The sequence below is a fragment of the Microtus oregoni genome, unplaced genomic scaffold (assembly GCF_018167655.1).
Source record: "Microtus oregoni isolate MIOR12 unplaced genomic scaffold, Mior012 000015F_ref0000493, whole genome shotgun sequence".
Taxonomy (NCBI): Eukaryota; Metazoa; Chordata; class Mammalia; order Rodentia; family Cricetidae; genus Microtus; species Microtus oregoni.
The window spans coordinates 6,172,416-6,180,672 of NW_024543074.1; positions in this window are offsets into that span (position 1 = coordinate 6,172,416).

The following is an 8,257-nucleotide window of genomic DNA, read 5'->3' on the forward strand; positions in this document are numbered from 1 at the left end:
AGACTGAGTTTGTTTCCTGAAATGTATAGTTTTATGCCAAGTCTGGGGGTCTCCAAATTTAGGAAAAATAAATACTCTGATGGATCTGTGGTATAGTTTAACATGCACAGTATGGTGAGTTATCAGCATTAGGCATTTCTTCTCATATTGGAATTCCAAAAACTTAAAAGGAAATGAGGAATGCAAATGTAAAGAGATATACAAATAATGAGGTCCATGGACAATGTATTGGACAGGTATTGGGCAATCGGGTATGCTTTTTGATATGACAGTTCATTGACTCCCGATGTAAGTACTGAAGTATATTTGGATTGGATCCCTTTGCAGATAAAGATCTACAAAGTTAGGCAATTTTTATTAAAATATAATATGGCTGAAAGGGGGATCCTGTGCGTGAACTTAGAGATCACTGACATCTTGTGTTGATGGGAGTGAAAATACAAAAGACTTTCTGACACTAAGTGTCCTTTCTTGTCAATAATCAATTATGTTTATTTTACCATCTCTTGAATCCTTTCAAAAACAGAAGAAAAAATAGGCAAGTCACAAGTTAATGAGAAGAAAGCTATATTTTCTCAACAGCGCTGTGTCAATCAGGTTTTTGTTTTCTTCAGTTTATACTGAGGAATTTCTCAAAAGGATTAAATTTTTTTTTATCCTGTTTGGCCTGGCTCCTAATACCTACAAAGCATTTCCTGCTTTCTATTTTGGAATAAGAATGATAAATTGGATAAGGTTGGTAGAACTGAGCAGTAGTGCCCCTGTGATGTGTCGCTGTCATGTCCTCAAATACATCCTTGGGCCGTAAATCTCACACTGTGGTTGAAAATAACTCATCGATGGTGATGCATGTGTGTCTGTCAAGTTTGACTCATTATCTCACGGCAGATGCTGGTCTGCCTTTGTGCTTGTCATCTCCTTAGTGGTTTTGATCACCTAGATTTTTTTTTTTGAAGGGCCCGAGGTCGATATTTGAAACATTTTGCAATTATTTGCTTTGTGCGAGTGTACATGTGTATATGTGGTGTATGTGCACACATTTGGGTTTGCGCACACATCTGGGTTATGTGCACACATTTGGGGTTCATGAATGTGCACTCACATGTGGCGCCAGAGTAGGACTCCACCACACTCTGCTGAGCTCTCTGGAGACATGGCTTTCCACTGATTCTAGGGCTAGGCTGGTAGCCGGCCAATGATTCCCTTTCCACCTTTCCAGTGCACAAAGAACCACAGTTAAGTTGTCTGTGCAGCCATGACAGACTTTCACTTGGATGTTGAGCAGTTTAAGCTCATATGGTATCAATACTCACACTTGTGTACACCGAGAACTTTTAACCATTGTGCTAATATCCAAAACTTCTCTCCCAATAACTCGCTAAGTATCAGATCAGGAAACTTCTCTGTTAAACTATTAAAATTAATTACAGAATTTATGAGTCATATATGACATCTATCAAATACAATTTTCAGTTTAAAAGTTTAGATATTAGTATCTTCTATGGTTTTTTAGCACTTTTTTGACTATTCAAAATATATATTCAGCAGAAGCATATAAACTCTGTAAAGTCTAATGGCATTTTCAAGGGGTCACCTTGCTCTGAATTCACAGGAAATCACATCAAATTCTGATATTACTTTTTCAAACATCAAGGAAAATTTCCAAAGACATAATCCTATTCTGAAATTATAGTCATGCCATCTAAAAATAATAATTATAATTCTGTTAACAACCAAAATTCTATGCTAATGTTAAATTTAGTTAAACTCGCTTACTTGAGGATATTTTTCTTTTTAAATTTATTTTTATGTGTGTGAGTGTTGCATGCATGGATGTTTTTTATACCATTTATGTAGTTAAACTCGCTTACTTGAGGATATTCTTTTTAAATTCATTTTTATGTGTGTGTGTTGCATGCATGGATGTTTTTATACCATGTGCTTCCCTGTTGTCTATGTTAGTCAGAAACGGTATCAGATACCTGGAACTGGAGTTATAGAGAGTTGTGAGCTGCTGTTTAGATGCTGGGAACTGAACTGGAGTTCATCTACAAGGGCAGCAAAATCTCTTAACAGCTGAGCCATCTCGCCAGTGCCGAGATCTTTTACACTTACACTACTGCTAAATCTTACCCTGATTTATCCTTTTAAGGTTTATAATCATAGAACATAAACGAGAAAGATTTTTTTTTAACTCATACATATTTGGCAGTAACATTCCTCAAGGTAGCTCTCTTACATAATACTCTAAGTCTCAGTGAGAAAGAGTTCAGGGACGCGTTAGCAACGTCTGTCCTGATACAGGAATATTGGGTGGTGGCATGCATGAGAAGCACTTGTCATTTCTGTATTAATACTAATCATTGTCCAGGCTTTGTCTTAGCTCTCTGTTCTGTTCTGTGTTGCAATAAAAAGAACTTTAGTTAGCTACTTACTACTCAGTTTTCTTACAGAGATTGTATATGATACTCCTTTGTTGTTGTTGTTATTGTTGCTGTGATAAAGCAACAAACAATATCAATTTGGAGGGTGCATATACTTCATTCTGTAACTCCCAGGTCACACCCCATCACTGAGACAAGTCAGAGAAAACAAGGCAGGAACCGTGAGGTAGAAACTGGAGTAGAATTCATGGAGGAACATGCTTCAGAATCTCCCTGAAATTTATACAACCCAGGGCCATTCAGCCAGAGAAACCACCACCCACAATGGACTGGGCCTCTCAGCTGAATTGTCAATCAAAAATATAGATCAGAGACTTGACCATAGGTCAGTCTGATGGAGACAATTCTTTGATAGTTGCTCCCTCTTTCCAGATGACTCTAGCTTGGATCAAGTCGATAAGAAACACCTAATCAGCACATAAGCATTCTTTGGAAGAAAGATAGATTTTTTAAAAAAAAAACAATTACAGTTTGTTGGAATGGCTCATTTATTTTCTATATATTATAGTAAAAATTAGCATTTAACATTAGCATCTCAACACTGCATTATGATATCAAAATATCTGATGATCTAACAGACGGCCTAATCGTCATCCTGCTGCCAAGAGAATACGTTTTCTCACTTTTTTCTCTTGGACTTTTGTTTGATATTTCAACTGTGCTTGCTATTTTCTAATTGTTAATTTGAAAAAATCAAAGAGGTATTTCACAACATTATTTTCTTCTAGCCATCAAATCAAATTTTCCCAGCACATGGGCATGCTCTTCAAGCAATTACTAGGGAAATTATTTTTTAAATTGGTTTCATTGAAAAATTTGATTATAGACATAATAAGAAAGAATAATATTAAATTCAGATAGTCTCAAATAATTTTGACAATTATCAACCAATGTCTAATCTCATTTAATATATTATCTATCCTCCAGATATTTTGACATAAGCTATAGAAATCTCATGGCATTAGATGAACATGTTTATAATTTAGTGATGGGATCTTAATCCATTGCAAACATGAAATCCACCATTTTATAATGCATTGCCTCATTTCAGAACATTTTCACCATCTCTGAAAGCTCCTGCTGTCCTGATATTAGGACTACGCTATCACAAACTCAGCTTCTTTGTGTAAATTTTCCTGTTGTAAATATTCTGTATTAATTATTTCATGCAATATTTTGTCTATTGTATTTACTTTCTTCAATGAGACAATGTTTTCAAGTTGTATCCTTGTTATAACATATAATAGTATTAACATCTTGTTTTGTTGCCAAATAATAATTCATTCTACGGATGTGTATTTTATTCCTTAACTTACTATTTTATGAACTTTTGGTTTATTTCCATTTTAACAATTATGACTAACACCACAATAAATACTCATGTATGTATTTTTATGTAAGTGAATGTTTTTGTTTTGACAGGAGCATAGAAGAGAATGAGTTATGTGTTAATGCTCTATTTAAAATAAACATTAAGAACCTTTTGATGAATGACCAGACTTTTTCTTCAAGACATGATTTTACTTCCTTACTTGCAGTATATAAAGTTCTACCAAAACTCATAATTGTTTTATTTTTATGACAGCTGTGGTGGCCACTGTGATCTGGTAGTCATATGACTTGATTTGTCTTTCTCTAATAACTAATGTGTCATTACAGGGTATCTTGTCATGTATTCAAGGTCATCTACAAGTCTTCCTGTAAAGCCATTCAGAACTGTTGCCAACTTTGCGAAAATTATAATATTGATACTTTAAATGTTATCTTCATTTTATGTTGAGCAAGCTGTGAACAAACAGGAATCTCCTGGTGTTTTAACATATTTATATCTAGAGTGTCAAAATGATCTCTATGAATTAGAACCTTCATATGACCACTGATAACAAGCAACTATTCAAGAAAATTCTGTATTATTGAGTATCGTTATGGTAATTATATATTGTATGAATGTTATACCTTATGTAAATCTTAATTTTCTGCAATTACATAAAATAAAATACAAAATTACTCTTAACTTACTTTGTCCTAATTTCAGGCTTCTAATCATTCCCTAGTAGCCTGAGTGTAATTTGCTGCAAGGTCCAAGTAACGTATGGATGTGTCTAGGGTTGTTAGGTAAAACCAGAAGAAATAAAAATGTCACATTAGATCTGGGGAGATGGCTCAGTAGGTGAAGTACTCGCTAAAGGAGCAAAAAACCTATATGTGCATTTCCAGCAACCACGATAAAGCTAGACATAGTGCCATGCATCTGTCACCTCAGCAGAGGCAGTCAAATCTCTGGAACTTATAGGCTCAGGCTGCCCAACCTAAAAGATGACAACCACATTCAGCATGAGATGCTGTTTCACAATAATAAAATGCACAGTAATAAAGGAAGAGATCCAGTGTAAACATACATGTGTCCATACATATCACACACACACAAATAAATAATAAAAAGTTAAAGTAGAAACAAATACTTATTATAATAAAAAACCCCAGAAATTTAAATTTCCATGATGGTAAATCCTTTGAATAAAGCCATTTTGGTTATGATGAATGATCTTTTTGATGTTGCAGATATTTTGTTAGATTTTTACATATCTTCATGAGGAATATTGTTCTATAGTTTTCTATGTTGTTGTATCTTTATTTGTCTTGGAATTAAAATAATACTGGCTCTGTGGATGTATTTTGAAAGTCTTCCTTCTATTTCTATCTCCCCGAAATGATTTGGGCAGCATTGGTTGTATTTTCTTTAAAAGTCTGGTAGAATTCTGTCATGAATGTATCTGGATCTGGACTTTTTAGAAAACATAAATTCAGAGACTTTATCCAGCACTTCAATCACCGTGTTTGTGAATTTATACTTAGATTACTTTTACCTAAGTGAAACTGAGTGAGTCAGATGTCTGGAAATTTATCCACTTTTCTTTTACTTAAATTAATTTTCTGTTTATGAGGGTTTTGTCTTCATGCAGGGGTCAGATTCCATGGGACTGGAGTTGTAGATGATTGTCGGTCATGACATGGGTACAAGGTTCAAACCTAGGTCCTTTGGAAAAAATACAGACTGTTTTTAATTCCTGAGCCATCTCTTCAGTCCTTGAAATACTGCTTTTAAAGTGTGTCCTTAATTTTCTTAACTTCTTTAGTATTTGTTGTTTTGTTTTGATGTCTTCCTGTTCAGTTCTATGTTTTAGTAGTTTGGCTTGTTTCTTTTCTAGTTAATTCATCTTAGACCTTGTCAATATTGTTTATCTTTTCAAAGAACCAACTTTTTGATTCCTTCAATAGGTTTTCTGTTTAATGTTTTTGTTTTTACTAATTTCTGCCTTAGTAGTGACTTTTTTCCACATCTACTACTTTTGAGCTTTATTTTTATGACTTTTTTTTGGGGGTCAAACTCATTTTTTTAATCTTTTGGTTTTTGGAGACTTTCAGGATTTCCCTGTGTAACAACAGCCCTAGTTGTTCTGGAACTCTCCTGGTAAGCCAGAGACTGGCTTTGAACTCACAGAAATCTTTTTGTCTCTGCTTTCTGAGCGCTGGAATTGAGGGCCTGTGCCACAATGCTCAGCTATTTTTTTAAACTCTTAAAGTTCATCATTAGGTTGTTTATTTGTGCTGTTTCTGTTTCTGGTTGAAACAGAATCAATGGCTTCATTTGCCCAGTCACTTATAACTCCACCAGACTCTGATAAGTAGTTCCAATCCAATGATAACAAAAATGGCCCCACTTAAGCTAAATAAATCACAAAATCAAACAGAAAGCAATGATTTTGTGCAAGGGACTGGCAATGATGGGGCATATTGATAGGTACGTGAGTACAATAAGAAAAGGGTGAAAGAAAGAGGTATTGGAATATGCTATATAAATATCTGAAATTGTCAAAAAGAAATTAATCAATAAAACAAACTGCTTAAATGACAAGGTCATTAACTAGATGGAAAACAGCAATATCAGAGATGTACTTTTAGTTCAATGTTTGAATCCAATTTTTTAAAACCTATAAATATTTTTAACCACCTCAATATTCTAAGAGCTAGATTCTTCTTTAAATTTTTACAAACTATACATAAATTATTTTTTTATTGTTTCATTCTAACTGAAGAACTGTGTGAGTTTCCTGGACTTAGTGTTACCTCTGGTCCTATGTTTTTCAAACATTTCAATAATACATATTTTTACCTTTCAAAGATACATTTTATCTTTAAGTATAGATTTATGTCTTTAACTGTGTATATGTACACACAAGTGTGGGTACCTGTTGAAGCCAGAAAAGGGCATCAGATCCCCTAGTAAGGAGTCTAGTCTGTTTGGATGTTCACCTTCCTGGACCTGGAGGAAACATGGAGGACCTTGGGCTTCCTATAGGGTAGGGAACCCTGACTGCTCCTTGGACTGGAGAGAGAGGGGGAGGGGGAGTGGAGCAAGGGGAGGGAAGTGGGAGGAGGGAAGGAAGTGGAAATTTTCAATAAAAAATAAATATATTAAAAAATTCTCAATAATAAACCTTTTTCAACTTAACTAATTTTTGAAAAATTCAGACAGGCAATTTTAGAAACTTACATCATTTCCTCCTTTCCCTTTTATCCCTCCAACTCCTCTCTGATCTCTCCTCAAATTGCTGACACTTCTCTAAAGAATATAGACACATGCATGCACATTCTGTTAAATTCGTTTAGTGTTGCTACTATGTGCACATAGTTGACCACTTGGTGGTGAAAGCAATCAGGGGTCTTGTCCCTGGAGAAGACTTATTCTTCCACCCCAAGCAATTATTAACTGTCTGTACCTCTTCACTTGTCAGTGGACCCCTGTGAGACCTCCCCCATGAGCACTGGATTGTCAACTAGTGTTGTCATATTACAGGTCTCCTTAGGCATCCATATTGTTGAGAGTCTATACTCTCTCTAATATAGAAGCCATCCTCACAACTGATGACCTAGTCTTCCACCTCTTATCATCTTGAAGTTCTCTCTTGCATGATATTCCCTCAGTTTTAGCTATAGGTGTTGCATTGTGGACATATTAACTGGGGTTGGGCACCACAAACTCTGTGGCTATCTGCATTTTGACCAGTTGTAGATTTCTGTAATTGTCATCTGCAAAAAGAAATTTCTTTGCCAAGAAGTGAGAGATATACCTGTGTATATGCTAAGTATTTAGAATGCAGTTAGAACTTATCTTTGTCTAGCAAAGCGGAGGTAACAGGTTCATCTCTAGGGTCCAATACCTTACTAGCCATGGGTAGTGGGTTAAGTTTACAGTACCTAGCATGAATTCCGTAGTCAATGGGCCTTTAGTCCAATTAAATAGCTTTTGGTAGCACACATGTTGATCTTACTGTTTTTGGACTCGCTCTGTAGACCAGGCTGACTGTGAATTCAGAGATTCATCTGCCTCTGCCTCCTGCATGTGCAGATTAAAGGTGCAGATTAAATGGGTGCACTACTACTGTCCAGCAACACACATAATTCCAACTTAGAGAATGATAAGAGATAAAATTAGAAGTTGGTAATATTTTCAAGGAAAGGAAAGGCAATCCATCAAGAGGTGTAATGCCCATCTTTGGATCATCTATCTACATATATACAACACATTACTAGACTGGGTTAAATTAAGGAAAGCCTAATTCAGCACACACTAGGATTTCTGGAATCTTGAGGAAAGTTTAGCTACACTCTACTTTCATGCTCATAGCCTATGCACAAGGTGACATCCGGTACTCAAATTAAAAAAAAAAAAGAATCCTCATAAAGAAACATTCTACTCACCCTTTCCTGCCTTCCTAGTTGGTATTATACTTCCAGGCAGAACCACCCAC